Here is an 18,081-nt window from a genome sequence, read left to right on the forward strand (position 1 = left end):
ACTTTTGAGAAGCCTGCTTGGGGAAGCTCAGCTAATCACCAGCCCAGGGGTACAGCTTAAGCCATCAGTTGCAAGAGCCAGAGACACAGGTAAACACAAAGGCATGTCATTACATAAGAAAAGAATTTGGCTGGGTTAGGACACAAATCTCCTCAGGCAAACTGGGTAAAGATTTTATACAAACAGGGGACCAGGTGCTGGTGCCTTATGCTTATAATCTTAACTATTTAGGAAGGTAAGGTTTGAGAATCACAGTTCAAAGCCAGCCTGGACAGAAAAGTCCATGAAACTCTTAGCTCCAAATAATCAGCAAAAAGCCAGGAGCCAGAAGTAAAGGTATACCTCAAGTGGTAGAGTTCCAGATTTGAAAGGAAAAAAGCTCAAGCCCCAGCCTGAAAGAAAAAAGCTCAAGTCCCAGTGAGAACCCCAAATAAATAATTTAATCAAGTAAACAAGTATCTCTAGCCTCCTGCTGCAATATTTAGGGGACACTAACCAAGTACCAATATCCTTTATTACCCAGCTAGCCAAGAGACAAAGAGCTGTGTGGTCCTTTACTCACTGTCCCTGTCCTATACATGTCTTTCTTTTCTGACTCAGACCACTAAGTAAGCCATGCTGGCCCAGTTACCCACCCTCCTCCATCCATCTTATTCTTCTTATCCTCTAAAGGCGGCTATCAACTCAGTCACCAGCACTCAGAATCCAAACCTTGTTAGAAAAATAAGACTCAAAGTCACCAGTCACCACTTCTCCCTGCCACCATGTAGGTAAATAAGAGAAAGAAACAGGAAGGTTGAAATTGCAAAGCATTTAGGGAGCATTAGGAAGACAATGAATGGCCTTTTAGGAGTGAAGGAAACTGGGGAGGAAATGTGGAGAACCTAAGGAAAATAAAGCAACACAAAGGGCAAAGAAACCAAGGAAAATTAAAGGAACACAAAGAACAAACAGCCAAGTGGGAATCCTCTACGTGGGAGTCCTACTTCTAGGCTCAAAGAATGAAAACCCAGCTTCCACCTGCTGCAGAAGTCTAGTTGCTCTGATATCATACAACTGCTCTCACTTCTTAGGCAGAACAAAGCAGGGGTTCTCAGCTAGGCAGGAGTGGGAAAGGGAATAGACTGCTCCCTGAGAAGACAATCTGGAAAGTGTAGACACATTTTTGGTTATCCCAACACATGACCAAGCCAGTCTCCTGAAGTGGGGAGGGAAATATTTTGGTTATAAAGCTTGAAATGTCAATAGCATTGAGACTCAGACTTTGTGAAATAGAGGGCCAATTTCAAGGGCAGTTCTGCAAGTAGAGAAAGAAGGCTACCAGAGACCTGAGCATCCCCCATGAGGAAAGCCATCCTGCCTAACAGACTCTGTATTCATCTATGGTGGAAAACACCAGAGGCACCCTGGGGCCTATGCTCCTCTCTTCACCATGACTCAGTGCCCTGTAATCCTAGCTACTCAGGAGGCTGAGAGCTGAGGATCCCTGTTCCAAGCTAACCTGGACAGGAAAGTCCATGAGACTCTTTATCTCTAATTGACCACCAAAAAGCCAGAAGTGGAGGTGTGTCTCAACTGGTACAGCACCAGTAAAAACCTAAGAGAGGACTTCGCCCTGAATTCAAGCCCCAGTACTGGCACACACAAAAATAACACACACACACACACACACACACACACACACACACACACACTCGTTCTTCATGGCAAATAGTCCTTTTGATGAATTAAACTGCACTCTGGCTCACATGCCAGAGTACATCTATCCTGGGCTAGGTTGATGGGCACACTGTCCCTAGGGGAAGGTGAAAGCCAAGGTCATCTGAAGAATGGCACATCCAAAGAGGAGTTAGCTCTGCAGAGCTCTGCCTCAGTGGCAGCAGGTAGCCCTGGTTTCCATGGCAACCCGGAAACCATCCCTCAGAAGCAACAGCATTCACTTTTTTTTGTTTGTGTTGTTTTTATTTTATTTTTTTATGATGCTGGGGACTGAAGCCAAGGTGGCATGCAACTTACCACACCAATTTCACCCTCATGAAATTGGTGCTGCAGCTTCTTGAGTACCTGGGATTACAGGTGCTAACGTGCCCTCTGAGCAATTCTATCAGCATGCATGATGATGATCCTCCCCAGAAGCTACTGCAGGAAAAGTCTTACTCAAGCATCCTAGTCTCTGAGGCTGCCAAGTCCAGGAAAACCAACAAGAGAAGCAATCAACCAGTACGTGCAGACATCAGGATACAGAAGATGAAAAAGGGTAGCAGAAAAAAGAATCAAATGTATTGGCTTTAGGCTCAGATATGCTCTCCAAATACCCCAGGGGCATTACACCCCTCCAAGCCCTAGGTATAAGGCTGCTAGGTATAGATTATGTGCAGACTCTCCTTGGGCTTCCAAACTGCATGCGGGAAATGGGTTCCTGCCCACAGGAAGAATCAACTAACACCACTCTGGTTCTCCAACCCATGTGCTAGTGCTTACCGACCCACCATCCCGCCAAATACTGCTCTTTGTGCAGAAATACAGTTCTCCCTGGAGCAGATCAAGTACCAAGAATCCAGCACTTTCAACTGAGGAAAAGTTTTGTTCCTACATTATTAACTCTTACAACTAAAACAGCCCAAACTGTAGCCTCAATTCTTAAAATTGTGGTTCCAATAATAATCTTGCTTCATTTCTGGAAGACAGTTAGCAGAAGTGGGGGGAGGGAGGGAAAAGGACCTCAGAAACCTTGAGCAGCATCTCCTTCTATTTATACATGTGACTCATTTCTCCACTCACCACTATATCAGGTTGTGCCTGCAGTTGAGTCCATTTGGTGAGCTAGCGTTCCTGTGCCCACATGCACTTCTAACTCCTTGGACTCCACTCTCCCATCACCTCCCACACACACCTCCCTTGGCTTGAGGACAGTGACAAAAGTGCTCAAATTATCCGAGCACTGACTTTGCAAAACATCAGAAGATATACTGCAAAGACAACATTAATTTCATTGAAGCCTGTCAGGCTTCAGTTGTGTTTATGACAGGTAGTCATGATAGCTAATAATCACACAGCCTAAATTATGCTCAGAACTGAGCAGAGCAACTTGTGTGCATGCTGCACATGAGCTGGCTTTGCTTAGTAGCCTGCAAACACAATGCTGACATACTGGAAGGCTTGGAGACGGGTAATGTCCAAGGTCACACTGGAACTCTGGATGGAGGGCTGGCTTTCACATCCTTACATTTTGACAGTGCTGAAGTTAGAAACCCTTGACCTCCTTCTTTAGATAAAGGGTATCAAGTCCCAACTGGCTGAAATGCCTAATTGAATCAGATACCGCAGCACTGGGGCTGCTAGCAAAAGAGATCTGCCAGGGTCTCCGCAAATCTCTTAATTAAAATCAAACATATGATAACTGCTCAGCATAAAATAGGAAAAGGAAGGCATACCAGAGTAAATTTCCAAAGATCTTCAAAGTTCTAATCTAGCACACAGATTTACTTCTAAGTACAGTAACTAAGTAATTCTGCACCACCACAGTGAAAAGCATGTCCTTGGTCTCTGATCCCTCCAGGAGGATGATGTTTGGGCCTAGCACAGTGCAGTTCCATAAGCAGACAAAAAATGGGAGGATCTAGGTTTCAGATCAGCCCAGCCCAAAAAGATGTTGAGACCCCACATCAACAGAAAATTCAGCAGGGAGCAGCAGTGTGCACCTGCCAGCCCAGGACCAGCAGTCCATTCACGCCAGCAGGGAGGAAGAGTGAGACCCTATCTCAACAAATGACTACAGAAAATAGACAACTAAGGGCCTGGGTCACATGGTAATGTTCCTGCCTTGCAACACAAAGCCCTGAGTTCAAACTCCAGTACAGAAGAAAAAAATTGCCTTAAAAGAGGCATTTTTTAAAGTGAAGCCAATGACTGACACTGCTCCTGCTTCAGGCTTTAGAAATAGTAACTTTTACAGATTATACCAACAGCACATGGTCCACCAGAAATAGCTATATCTTTCTTATTTCAAGATTCTCGGAGTCACTACAAAGTTGTGACTCTACAAAGTATAGATTCTTAGAACTTCCTGGGTTATTAAAATTCTTTTTTAGAAAAGAAGGGCCTAGAATGTTCCTTTGTGGTACAGTGCTTGCTTAGCATGCATGAAGCCCTGGGTTTGATTCCTCAGTACCACATAACAGAAAGAGCCAGAAGTGGTGCTGTGGCTCAAGTGGTAGAATGTTAGCCTTGAGCAAAAGAAGCTCAGGGACAGTACCTAGGCCCTGAGTTCAAGCCCGGAACTGGCAAAAACAAAAAGAAAAAAAAAAGGAAAGAAAGAAAAGAACAAGACACATTGCTGGTCACAAGTATAATTCTAGCTGCTAATGAAGCTAAGAGGTGAGAATTGAGGTCTAGAACAGCAGTAGCACACAAATCCCAAGCAAAATCACAAGGCTCTGAGTTTAAATCCCAGCATGGTATTACACACACACACACACACACACACACACACACACACACACACACACACCATATCAAGCTATACAGTACTCATTAAGATCAAGTGTGTGCACAGAGTGAGACCATGAGGATATTCTTAGGAGAGGATCACAGAGGCTCAATAGCTATGTACAGTTGGTCATATAAAACAATATTTATCAAAATGAACTCCAGGAAAAGTGGGTTCTTTTTCTTTGTTGCTGTTTTTGTTTTCTTTTCCTCTTGTCTTGCTCATTTATCTCTTTTGGGGAGGGTAAGGTTGAGCACAGAAATGGAGGGACAAAGAGTGAACAAATGCAGCAGCGGTATTCACTATACAATGTTGAAAATGACTGTACAACTTGTGGGTTGGGACTGAAGGAAAAAGTGGGGAGAACACAAGGGAAGAGGTGACCTTGTCCAAATAAGGAATGCACTCATTACCTGACTTATGTAACTTGACCCCTTTGTACATCACCTTTACAATAATATATTTTTTTTAAAAACCCAGTGTATATTTTGTGAAACAATTTCTCCTCTGCTCACCTCCACTGCAGGTTTTATCATTTAGTTGTGTTTGCTTATTGTGCCAGAACTGAGGCTTTATCCAGGTCCCAGGCCCTGTTCCTGAGGTTGGTGCTCTAACCCTTGAGAGCCACACCTCCACTTTAGGCTTTTTGATGTTTAAGTAGAGATGAGGGTCTCTTGGACTCTCCTGCTTGTACTGGCCTCAAACCTTGGTCCTCAGATCTCAGCCTCCTGAATAGAATTACAGGAGCACCCACCCAGGCCAGGCCTACTGCATGTTTTAAATGGCTGGTCTGAACAGACAAAATGGGCATCATTATGTCAGGTCCTCCTTAAGTGTGCAAGCTCTAGCCTAGTAAGACTAGACAGAAGCCAAACTGAATGTGCCCAGCTGCCTCAAGCACCTTCTGCTCTGCAAGGCAGCCAGGTTGAACAATTCCCAACCTTTTCCAAATTCAACAGAATGTCTGCTAAGCCAACCTTTTCCAAATTCAACAGAATGTCTGCTTGGATGGCTGGGGGCACTCAAATGTGCTTGCTTGAGCTTTGGTAACAAAGCTGAATGGACCTACTGTCTCAGCAGAGGCAGGGGAAAAGTTCCCACTGTAAGAATGCCCCTCTCTCAATTTCAGTGTTAGGCAAGGAGATGACAGTGTCTGCTCCAGGCAGCTCCCACCCCCAGCAGCAGCCTCTGGGCAGGGGCTTCAAAGTCTTCCCTTCCGGCCACTCCTGCCCAATCCACTCACACCCAACACACTCAAAGGGGGGCAAAATAAGCAAAACACTCAAACTGTCTTATCTTCAATCCTGTAATTTCAGAAAGATTATGACTTTGAAGCACTTGTCAAAGCTCTTTATCTGCTTTCTCCTTTTCATTTTTCTTCTCCCTGGGGCATCTCTCCTGTCTTCTCCTCTGGAGTTGTCTGCTCCTAGCCTGGACACCTGCCTCCCTGCTCCCTTCCATGGCTGGGAGACCATGTGACACAGTGGGTAAATGGCCATGGTATGATGCATTAACAATCATGACACATTTTGGCTTTGAAGTGCTGTCCACTAAATAAAGGATGCAATAACAGACCAAGAGTAGTATGTGTTTTCACTCTCCAAGGAAATCACCTCCTGGCCCCTTTCTTGTCTGAGATTCTAAGGGAGGAGGGGGCAAGTCAGTAGAGGGTCTGAAAGAACAGTGGCCACCAACAGACAAGGGTCAGGCTTCTCCATCTGCTCCAGATGCTACAGTCTTCCCTGGGTCTCTTTCCCTGGTGAGTCTCTCCCTAAACAGGCATCTCTTCAGTCAGACATTTAAGGAGCACCTACTAAGGGTGCTCCTTAAACTAAGGGCTAGGAATCCATCTAGTGTGTAAACATTTTAAGGTATTTTCCTCTAGAAACATCCATTCTAATGGAAGAAAGACAATAATGAAACAAGTAAATGTATCATGACAAAAGGGAAAAATGCTAAGAGAAGAAAAGTGAGAACAGCAGAGGACTATGCAAGGCTGCTTATTTATTATTTACTCAGTTGATTATTTATTTATGGACACTAATAGGGCTTGCACTCAAGGCCTGGGCACTGTTCCTTAGCTTATTTGCTAACGGCTGGTGATCTACCATATGAGCCCCACTTCCACTTCAGGCTTTTTGGTGGCTAATTGGAGGTAAGAGCCTCAAGGACTTTCTTCCTCAAGCTAGCTTTGAGCTGAGATCCTCAGATTTGGCCTCCTGACTAGCTAGGATTGGAGGCATGAGCCACAGACACCTGACTTCTGGTAGCTGTTTCAGATGGGATGGTTTACCGTGTAAACCCACAATTCAGCAGACCAAAGTAAAGGAATTAAGGGAATGAGCCATCTGGTCTTGTGGGAGAAAGTGACTCATGCATGAAAATGAAATCTGCAAAGGTCCTAGGTTAAGAGCTCAGTGAACAAGAAAAATGGGATGTGCTCTGCATGGTTGTACTGGACAAGGGCTATGTGTGTTGTGGGGCACATGCCATCCAGCACTGGGGACCATCCATACTGCAGCCAGTTGCGGGTCCTAAGTTTCCCCAGACGTCTGCCTGAGCCTGCCCCTTGCTGATACCACCCAAGAGTGTGGTTCCTACATTTCCCCACAAGTCCAGCCCCAGCCCCAGCTGGAGATCCCACCCTCATTCTTTCACACATTAGCAGTTCATCTAATTAACAACAAGCACACCAGAAACTGCGGACATGTGTAATGGGAGAGGCAGCTGGCCACACAAACTTTTCAATCCCAGACTTCAATACATACAGCAGTATTACTGTCAAGAGCTGAGACTTAAAATTAAGTGTGTTGTATGTCTGCTGAAGCTCTGGCCGGCTAACTTAGTAGGCTCCCCAGTTCTGTAAATGAGGGGACAAAAGCCCTTGAAACAACCTTGGAGACATGCAAACCTGGAGCAGAAAAGACCTCAGTAGCTGCTGGCAGCCTTTGCAATCTCCAAGTGCAGAGGACTGGACCAGGCCCTCGGGTCCCTAAATTGCTCTCAGAGACTGGCTCTTTCAATGCAGACTCTCAATTACTCTTGTTTTCTAGCAATCTTCTTTTAATTCTCAAAATTTTCCACTGTCCCTAACCTCAAGCCACAGGCAGGTGCCTTTGCCTCTGGGGCCACAAAGCCCCCTCTCCCCCCCAGTGTTCTGGGACATCCTACCCCTGACAGTGAGATCCAAGAGTCCCCAGCAGAGGTGGGAGGCCTGTGCAGGCTGAGGCCTGGGGAGCTGTCCAGGGCCCTGGGCTGGCCCTGCGGGGACCTGCCCTGCTGGAGGAAAGCCCTTTGGCAATAAGCCAGGGCTGCTCCTGAAACCAAAGGCCCCTGACCCTCCTGATCAACTTCCATGGGCGACAGGATCAGTGGGAGGGGAGGCCCTGGAGGCAGAGCACTCCCCCCCTCCTCCGCCCCCGCCCCCCTCCCCACTGCACGCACCTGCTCTGAGCGCTCAGCCAAACTTGCACTCTGGCCTCACGCTCCGCCCGAGGCTCCGTGTGGACTTTCCCAGCCCCAAGCTCAGCCAGAAGCAGAGGGCGTTATTTCCTCAGCCCTGGAAGGCACCCCACGGCCACCGGGGCCTCTCTCTGCGTTCCGGCTGCGGGACCCCTCTGCCTCGTCCTGCGGGGTCCGCAGGGCGGGTCCACGCCTCCCGCCCGGACCCCAGCGGGACCCCCGTCGCATCCCCACGGGCGGGAGTTTGCGGGGATCGCAGCTGTCCACGGCGCCCCCTGCGCCCCCACGGCCTCATCCATCGCGGCCGGCCCGGTACCGCTGCCCGGGGCGCTTCTCGGCTACACACAAGCACGAGCGCAGCCCCAGGCCCGGCCAGCCGGGTCCGGAGCAGCTGCCCCGAGCTCCGGACTCGCGGTCCCGACGCCCCCGCGAGCCAGTCCCGGTGCACACGTCTCGCTGGGGTCTCCGTCCTGCGGCGTCGCGGGGTGCCGCACCGGCCCGGGTGCCCTCTCCGCTGATCACCCGGCCCCTGCCCGGCTCCGACCCCCTCCCCTTCGGCCCTGGAGCCCCCTGTCCGCCATCCCCACCGCCCCACGCCGGTCCCCTCCCGCGCACCCCGGAGCCCTCCACGCCGACACCCGGTCCCAGCCCCCACCCCCACGGCCAGCCCAGGAGCCCTCTCACCTCCCCGCCGGCCCAGGAGCCCTCTCACCTCCCGGGCGGCCCTGGAGCCCTTTCGCTTCTCCACCGGCCCGAGGTCAGCGACCCCGCGCGGCGCGGGCCAGAAAACTAGGAACCTGCCCGGGCCCCGATCTCCGGACAGCAGCGGCGGCGGCGGCGGGGGTTCCCGGCATCCGGAGCCCCGACGACCCCTCCCCCGCAGTGCATTGAGGCCCCGCGGCTCTGCGGCCCGGCGGGCGGCCGGGCGGGCGGCGCGCGGCCGGGAAGCAAATCGCTGCTCCACGCGGGTCCCCCAACTCTGCTCGCAGTGCGGCTCGGGTGGCGCCGCTCTCTCACCTCCTCTTCCTCCCGCCTGCCCCCTCCCCCCCCCCCCCCCCCCCCCGCAGCCTCCGTCTGCACCTGCGCAGAGCACCGCGCGCTCCCCGGCGAACTCCTGCCAACCGCTGGCCCGCACGCCCTGCGCTGGCGCCCCCGCCCGCCGCCCACGCGCCGAGGGCGGGCCCGACTTCCCCACGTCCCCACCTCACACAGAGGGAACGGCCACAGCCCGCGCCCAGACTGCGCGCACGCACCGAGGGCGCAGGGAGAAGGCCTGCCACCGTCCACCTCCGCCCCCGGGGCCGCCGGGGCCGCCAGCAGCGCCTGCAGCTCTGCACAGGCTTCCATTCCATTATTTTTATGTTTTTGTCCATCGTGGGGATTGAACTCTGGGCCTGGGCGCTGTCCCTGAGCTCTTCAGCTCAAGGCGAGCGCTCTACCGCTTGAGCTGAGCTTCAGCGCCACTTCCCGTTTTCAGGTGGTTTATTGGAGATAAATTTCAGGACTTTCCTGCCCGGGCTGGCTTTAAAGCGGGATCCTCAGATCTCAGCCTCCTGAGTAGCTGGGATTACAGGCGTGAGCCACTGGCGCCCGGCCGATCTTGGGCTCTTGAGTAGCTAGGATTGCAGGTGTGATCCATAGGTGCCCAGCCACCTTACTTTTTGAGTAAAACAAACCACCACTGTGGTGACAGTTTTGTAAGAATCACTGGGATGGGATGGGATGGGGTGTTTGGATGTGGTGCATCCCTCAAAGACTAGTGTTTTCAAGGCTTGGTCATGAGTCTGCCCTGCTATTGAGAGCTTCTCAGAGGTGTGGCCTCATGAAAGGAAGTTAGATAATTGGGGGCAAGCCCTGAGGGACTCCAAGCCATCTGTGTGTGTGCCTCTCTCTGTTTCTCTGTCTGCCCTCTGTCTCTGTCTCTGTTTCTCTCTGTCTCTGTCTCTCTCTCTTTCTGTCTCTCTGTCTCTGTTTCTCTCTCTCTCTCTCTCGATCCTCTCGTCCTCAGCTGCCATAAGGTAAACAGCTCTGTTCCTCTACTCCACACACCATTCTACAATCCCTGAAACAGTAAAAGCCAAGCACCATGGACAGAAGCCTCTGCACCCATGAGCCAAAATAAACCTGCTCTCACTTTAACTCACTCATCTCAGGTACGTTGTCACAGCCACATAAACCTGACAGAGATGTTAGGTATAGATAAATGTAAAGGCGAAAGATCTCTGATTATGCTGCTCCTTGGCCTCTGCTTTCAGTGACATATGAAAGCTATCTCAGAGTTAATAAATTGTTTAATCTGAATTAACTACTCCACAGAATTTTATATCATCAATTAGTTAAAATTTTCTTCTTTATTGTCAATAATGATCCAATGAACATCTTTGCATATACAGCTTAAACACGTTTCTATTATTTTATTTACATATTCTCTATTTTTTCCAAAAATATCCTAAATTGGTTTGGGCTTTAGCTCAGTGATAGAGAACTTGTATACTATGAGAGGTCCCAGGTTCAATATCCAATACCAAAACATTAAAATGTTATTTTAAAGAACCTTCAGTGCTGGGCACCGGTGGCTCACACTTGTAATCCTCACTACTCAGGAGACTGAGATTTGAGGATCATGGTTCAAAGCCAGCCTGGGCAGGACAATCTATGTGACCTTTTTTGGGGGGGGGGTTGTCTGGTCGTGGGGCCTGAACTCTGGGCCTGGGTGCTGTCCCTCAGCTCTTCAGCTCAAGGCTAGCACTCTGCCACTTGAGCCACAGAGCCACTTCCAGCTTTTTTTTTTCTTTTTGCTTATGTGGTGCTGAAGAATCAAACGCAGGGCCTCATGCATGCAATGCAAGCGCTCTACCACTGAGCCACCTTCCCAGCCCCTCTATGTGACTCTTATCTCCACATAACCACCAGAAAACTGGAAGTGGTGCTGTGACTCAAGTGGTAGAGTGCTATAGTAGTGAGTTGAAGAGCTCAGGGACAGCACCCAGGCACAGAGCTCAAGCCCCACAACCACCAAAAATGAGACAGAACAAAACGAAGAAAACCTTTGAGGCAGGGAAGGTGGCTTAGCGGTAGAGAGCTTGTTTAGCATGCAGAAAGTCATTTGATCCCTCTGTACCACATAAACTAAAAAAACTGGAAATGGCACTGTGGCTCAAGTGGTAGAGTGCTAGCTTGAGCAAAAAATTTCAGAGACAGTGCACAAGGTCTGAGTTCAAGCCCGGTGACTGGCAAAACAGCAACAACAACAAGAAAGTCCTGTGGAGTGATATTATTGAATCAAAAAGTGGATGTGTTGGATACTTGGTACATATCACAAAACTGTCTTCTTGAAATACTGTAGCAATAAATTAATAAATGAACTTCCTATTCACATCTGTCTTTCTAAATTCCCATTGCACAATTTTAGGCCAATATTTCCTGTCAGTTATTTTATTAATTTCTAAAACTTTAAAAGACACCCACTATCTACAAATGTTTCCAAGCATGGGCTAACACTCATTCCTTTCCAGTCCTAGGCCAGCCTGTCCCTTATGGCTTTAACTCTTTGGTTTTTCAGTATGATTCCATACTTTGGCTACATTGGTCTCCCACACAAGTATAATCATTCTCAGTGCACCCATATAATGAAATGTTAAACAGCTCTGAACAGAAGTCTGTCTGGATATCACTTGCCAAATGAAAAAATATATACGCAAGAGCATCAAAGCTCTGTATATGAATTGTGTTTGTTTTACTTCTTTCCTTTGTAACTGAAATAATGGGCACATATTTTCCTTGAAAATTGAAAACGTTGTCTATAACACTTTGGCCATGAGCCTTTCTGGACATATCTTTCCTTTCAGTCTCCGCACTTCCTGTTTGAGTGTCTGTCATTCCAGTGGCACTTGGTAAATAAGCCAATGCAACCATCTCCCCCATGAAAACCACAAATTCATCCAGAGCTTCTTGTGCAATGCTATGTGATTCATAAAAACCCAAAATCATTTACCAGAAAAAATGACTATTTGCATGGATGGTGGCTTGCCTGTCTGCCTGTCTAAACATTCTGCATGACTGAGTTATGTCCTTTGCTCTCAGAACAGAACAGCTACAGGTACGAGCTCAATGGTGTTTGCCTTGAGGAAGTCACTATTCTGAGCTAGCCTCACCTCCTAACTTCCTTTCTCTTTTCCCATTGAGTGCACATTGAGTGATCTCTTAGGGAAAGGATGGATTTCAGCTTTTCTTATTAGAATGTGTCTTCAAGGCAGATGCAATGGATTGCTCAAAGGTTAGGAAAATGTTGAAGGAACTCACTGGGTTTTTTTTTTTATGATTTAAGCCATCTCAACAAGCTATTGCAGTATGCACATTTTCATAATGCTAGTATGCAGGAATAGATGACTCTCAGTTACTTTCTTTTTGAATGTCTTGAGCATAGTGTCAGACACCTTATTTAGAATATTTAGTCTTAAATATTCCAGATTTAGTGGAGGTTGTTGATTATATTTCTTCAGTACCCCTCCCACTTGCATAAAAAATAACTTTTAAGTGATTTGTTCTCATCTATCAGCAAGATTGTCTAAATTAGTGCTAAAAGTTATTTAACAAGACATTACTTTTGCTACCAAATCAGTAGCAAAATGAGAATAATATGTCTTTAAATAGGCATTGTTAAAATTCTAATTTTTATACTGTCCTTCCTTCCCTTGTCTTTTATCCTTAGTTCTTATTTCACAAAGAATGGGAATGTGGACTGTGAAGTTAGATTTTATTATCCTAATCCTGCCCCAACCATTGGACTAGCCATGAGCCTGGTGCAATCTCTCTCTCTGTATCTCTCTCTGTATCTCTCTGTCTCTTTGTCTCTGTCTCTGTCTCTCTCTCTGTATCTCTCTCTCTCTCTCTCTCTCTCTCTCTCTCTCTCTCTCTCTCTCTCTCTCTCTCTCTCTCTCTCTCTCTCTCATTCTCTCAGGTTGTGCTCTGAGTCTTGCTGAGCCTGTCCACCCTGGTTTTCACTAATTATTTTCAGGATGGGGTCTTGCTTCTTACTCTTACGCACTTTTAGGGTAGAAGTGTGATCTATCCTATTACAGATTTCCCATCATGTCTGAGATAACAGGCATGCATCACTGCATCCAATTTCCTCCATGGAGATGGGGTTCTCAGGGATTTGCTTGTCCCAGGCTGGTCAGGTACCAAGACCCATCCAATCTCAGCCTCCCATATAGCATGGGATGACAGGCATAGGTTTAAAGGGGTCTCACAAGCTTTCTTGCCAGTGGTGGAATTGATGCATAATCCTCCCATTCTCAGCCTCTCAAGTAGCTATGATCATAAGCGTGAGCCACCAGTAGCCAGATCTTGATGCAATCTTTTCATTCTTTCACATCATGATCCCTAATCTTTCCCTTTGGGGGAAGATTACTGAAATTTGGAGCTTGTACTCAAGGGCCTTGCTTAGCTTTTTCACTCAAGGCTGGTGCTCTACCACTTGAGCCACAGCCAAAGATAAGAGTCCTATAGACTTTCCTGTCTGGTCTGAGTGTAAATTGAGATCTTCAGATCTCAGCCTCCTAATAATCAGAAATCCTAATAGTCAGGATTACAGGCATGAACCACTGGCTCTCTGCTAATCCCTAATCATTCTATAAACCAGAAGAGCCAGATTACTAGTCTCACAGGATAGTTCCAAATGTTGAATGAAATAATGTATTTTAAATAGTAAAAGTAAATTGCTCACAAAAATGTCAGCTATTCTTAGTTCTGTTGTGTAGGATAGTATAGAAGGTAACAAGAATATAATGAGCAGAAGGCCTCTCCCACACTCCCCCACAAGCCATTAGGATTCATTCATTGTTTAGAGCTAGTACTCCTTGGTCCATTGATGTTCCTGTAATTGCTTGACTTTGTGTCAAAATACATGACACAAACAACTTTAGGGAAGAGTGAGGGGAGATAGATTCTTTTCTCTCATGGCTTCAGCCTGTACTGGTTGGCTAGCTCCATTTCTTTGGGGCTGAGGTGAAGGCAAGCATCATGGATTGGGGCACATGTGGACAGGAGGTTGTTTACCTCCTGGCTGGTGGGGTGGGGGAGGAAGGAAAAATGGGGGAGAGAAAGAGGGAGAGGGAGGAAGGGAAAGAGAGAGAGTGGGGGAGAGAGAAAGAGAACTGGGAACAGGTCTATTCTTCAAAAGCATTATCAGGCTCTGAGTTCAAGCCCCAGGACCAGTGCACAAAAAAAAAAAAAAAAAAAGAAAGTAAGCATACTCTTGAATAACTGTTCCAATGAAAATAAGATGAATGCAGATTCATAAAACTTGAGGGAGTGGGGAGTCAAGACTTAGATAAAGTCACTTGATGGAGAGAGTTTAAAATTTTAAGTAGAAAATGCAGTTTCACAACTATGGTTCATTGAAGCTACTGAGAATTAAAAACAGAAATACTAACCTGGGTTTTCCAGGTGGGAGTCAACTTTAAATACATGGAGGGAAGTGCGTTTTAAAAGGGCTCCACTGAAAATGAAATAAACCTGGGTTCAATGCTTTTCTTTTATTGTATGTTGTGATAGTTCTAGGGCTTGAACTCAGGGCCTGAGGGCTGTCCGTGAGCTTTTATCACTCAAGGCTAGCTCTTTACCAGCTTTTTAGTGGTTAACTGGAGATAAGCGTCTCACAGACTTTTCCCCAAAATCTGGTTTTTAAGCCAGATCCTCAGATCTCAGCCTCCTGTGTAGCTAGGATTACTGATGTAAGCCATGAGCACCCAGCGAGTTTAATGCTTTTTAGCCAATAATGACAATGGACAACCATCTGAGAAAATAATCTTATTTATAGCAGTTTCATTTGACCAACATATACATTGCCTCTGAGTTAAGGAGAGAAAATAACAAAGAAATTACCTTGGATTTCCAAGAAACTATCATCTAATTAAATACAGATAAGGTATGCAAATAGCTGCCATTTTAGGATTTAGAAAAATTATTATCCTAAGACTTAAAAAAAAAATAGGGGCCAGGTGCTGGTAGCTCTGAGCTACTCAGGAGGCTGAGATCTGAGGATCGAGGTTCAAAGCTAGTCTGGGCACTAGCCTTGAGCAAATGAGTTTAGGGACAGCACAGCACCCTGGACATGAGTTCAAGTCCTATGACCAATTTAAAAAAAAAAGGGGGGGGAAAGAATCTCTACATCTCAGTAAATATGTGACTACTTGTTCAAGGCAATGCATGTTACTTTTTCTTTCCCCAAAGCTTTAACTGGAAGTTTGCCTTAAACTCATTTTCTGTTGCATATTTAATTGAATCAGCATGTAATAAGAACGATTTCTGATAGTGAGTGTCACAGGGCAAACAACTGTGGCTCTTTGGGAATTGGCTTCCAACTTTTTTTTTCATTCATGGAGGCATTGCATTAAACTTCATATTTTAAATGAATAAATATATGCTTATTGTAGAAAACACTAAAAGTTAAAAGTAAACAAAATAAAAAACACCCATATGTGTAACGTCCCATATTTTACATATAAATCTTTAACAGGCATTTTGAAAAGTAAAAGTAGAATGATACCGAGAACCTAAGGGTTACATGCTGTGTTCTGATTTTGTCACTGGGTTGCTATCTTTATGTTTTAAAAATAAAACAACAGAATCATCTTCTATCAAGATCCAGAATGAAAACCAATTGATTGAAACATTTTTACATGAAAGGTGAAATTTAAAAAGCTTTTGCTTTCTGTCATAATCACCCTAATTTCTGGCTTTTGTAACATAATTCTGTTTGTGACTACGATTTTTTTTTTTTTTTTGGCGGTCATGGGGCTTGAATTCTGGGCCTGGGGCACTGTCCCTGACCAATTCAGCTCAAGGCGAGCGCTCCACCACGTGAGCCACAGCACTACTTCCAGCTTTTTCTGCTTATGTGGTGCTGAAGAATCGAACCCAGGGCTTCATGCATGGGAGGCAAGCACTTTCCCACTGAGCCACCTTCCCAGCTCCTGTGACCAAGATTTTGACAAACAACCAAATATTTCTTGGAGTATGTATCTTCCTTACAAATAATATTATTTTAATTTTTTTATTAAGATTTACATTTGTTTTTTGAAGTAAATCTTCTGCAGTTGTTTGAATTAATTGGTACCCCCTTTTGCAGCCTCTCTTGGGCACAAAAATATACATTCTTATAAGGTAAAGTGGCTCATACCTGTAATCCTTGCTACTTCAGAGGCTGAGATCTGAGGATCCTGGTTCAAAGCCAGCCAGGGCAGAAAAGTATATGAGACTCATCTCCAATTAATCTCCAGAAGACCAGAAATAGAGCTGTGGCTCAAGTGCCATCCTTGAGCAAAAGAAGTTCAGAGGAAATGCCCAGTCCCAGAACCCAAGCCCCAGGACCAACACAAATAGATAAATAGATAAATAAATGAGTAAATAAATACATCATCGAGTCTTCACTTTCTAAACTTTCATTTAAATGGAATACATGATTTTTTAGAGCAAACAAAAACAATTCTTTTGACTATGGTAGGGTTTGAACTCAGAACTTTGCATTTGCTAGTCAGGCACCGTGTCACTTGAGTCACACTCCAGCTCAGATACATCTTCTAAATTAAGAGTGAAGGGCTAACATATTTTTTAAATAGTTGCAAATATGAGACTATTTTTCTATTGATTTCACACTGGAAGATTATCTTGCATATGGTAAACTGATGGCACAATTTTCTCCCCTCAAAAAGAACTCTGCCAATGATGTGTCTTTGGCATTTAGTGTCACAGAGATCTGAGTGTTTCTTTTTTTCAATCCTATCCCACATAACCCACTTACCCATTACAGGCTTGTCTTTAATCTCTTCGGAGTTTTTATAAATTGAGGATTTGTCAAGATGTAATGTGGTGAGACTTATTAAGATTCATTTCCCAGTGATTTTTTTTTTTCAGTTTGAGAAAAATTCTACATTTGTGTGTGATTCTTGATCGTGCAAGAATCCACCAGGTGCACAGAGAATTCCGCAATGGATTCTCAATTCTCTCTATCTACCACTTTTATCATCTCCAGTGCAACATTTTCCATTCTGTTATTCTTTGTCTGTGTTCTTGAGCATTTCTTACTCTCATCCTCAAGGGCACTGATTTGATTTTCTGAATTTTCAGGGTCCCCCCCATAATTGCTGTGATTTGGAGTTCTATGACTAAAATTGTATGTTTTCTTGAGTACTTTCCTCAACACACATTTCCCCTTTAGCATCTGATTCTTCTATTCTCTACTTTCCTACTTCATATGTTTCTGTTCTGTTCCAGTTGCCAGTTGCTAACATCTAACTTTGCTTGTCAAAATAATGGAGAAAAAAAGAGATGTACAGCTTGGGAATGTGGCTTAGTGTTAGAGTGCTTGCCTCACATGGGTTTGATTCCTCAGTACCACATACACAGAAAAAGCTGGAAGTGGCACTGTGGCTCAAGTTGAGCAAAAGAAGCTCAGGGACAGTGCCCAGGCCTTGAATTCAAGCCCCAGGACTGGCAAAAATAAAAGGGAGAGAGAGGGGGGGTGCAAAACTCCTAGGGGTTTTAGCAACTAGAGAAGAAAGGGATACAGATGAAGAAATCTCTTTTAAGCTCACAGCAAACCAGAATTTGCTGGATGAAATACAATGGTGTTCTCCTATCCAATCCCATCAGCTTGAGAATGAAGAGATGTATTCTAAAAGCTAGTGAGAGCAGAAAAGGGGGCATCTAGGACCATCAGGACAACTCCCTCCCCTGAGGTTCTACACCCCTCACCATGGTCCTGAGCAGTTCTGGGTGCAAGCCCGTGGGCCCAACAGCACCATGGCTCTAAGCTGTCACATGTGCAGTCCACTTGGCATCACATCATGGCCCATTGTCCTGGAAAACCTGCAAGTGAACAGCAGACTGAAGGAACCCCAGAGTTATCGAGGATCGAGCACCTGGTCAGAGGGAGTAAGGATGCAGATCTCAAGAGTCCTTGTACCTTATTCACTCCTGCACAACACACCCCAGGCCTTGCCTGCCCTTGGGACCCTCTTGTCTAGAATGAGGTCTGCTTATATTTTTCTGGTTTTTTATATTTTGCTGGTTTTACTTCTCCCTCTGTGTCTGTGGCCATCAATCCTTGAGACCACAGAGACAAA

At 46.0% G+C, this 18,081-nt stretch overlaps 1 protein-coding gene across 1 annotated transcript in view; it reads right to left on the bottom strand.

Moving 5' to 3' along the window:
- The window catches only part of LOC138811114 (engulfment and cell motility protein 1-like), a 203,869-nt gene extending 194,897 nt beyond the window's left edge, over positions 1–8,972 (bottom strand). Inside the window, exon 1 of the mRNA XM_069998723.1 lies at positions 8,636–8,972. The gene's annotated coding sequence lies outside the window, so the exon portion shown is untranslated. The remainder of the gene's footprint in view (positions 1–8,635) is intronic.
- Positions 8,973–18,081: the final 9,109 nt, after the last annotated feature.

This window comes from Dipodomys merriami, unplaced genomic scaffold (genome assembly GCF_024711535.1).
Source record: "Dipodomys merriami isolate MVZ:Mamm:240054 unplaced genomic scaffold, mDipMer1.0.p SCAF_104, whole genome shotgun sequence".
In the NCBI taxonomy this organism is placed as follows: domain Eukaryota; kingdom Metazoa; phylum Chordata; class Mammalia; order Rodentia; family Heteromyidae; genus Dipodomys; species Dipodomys merriami.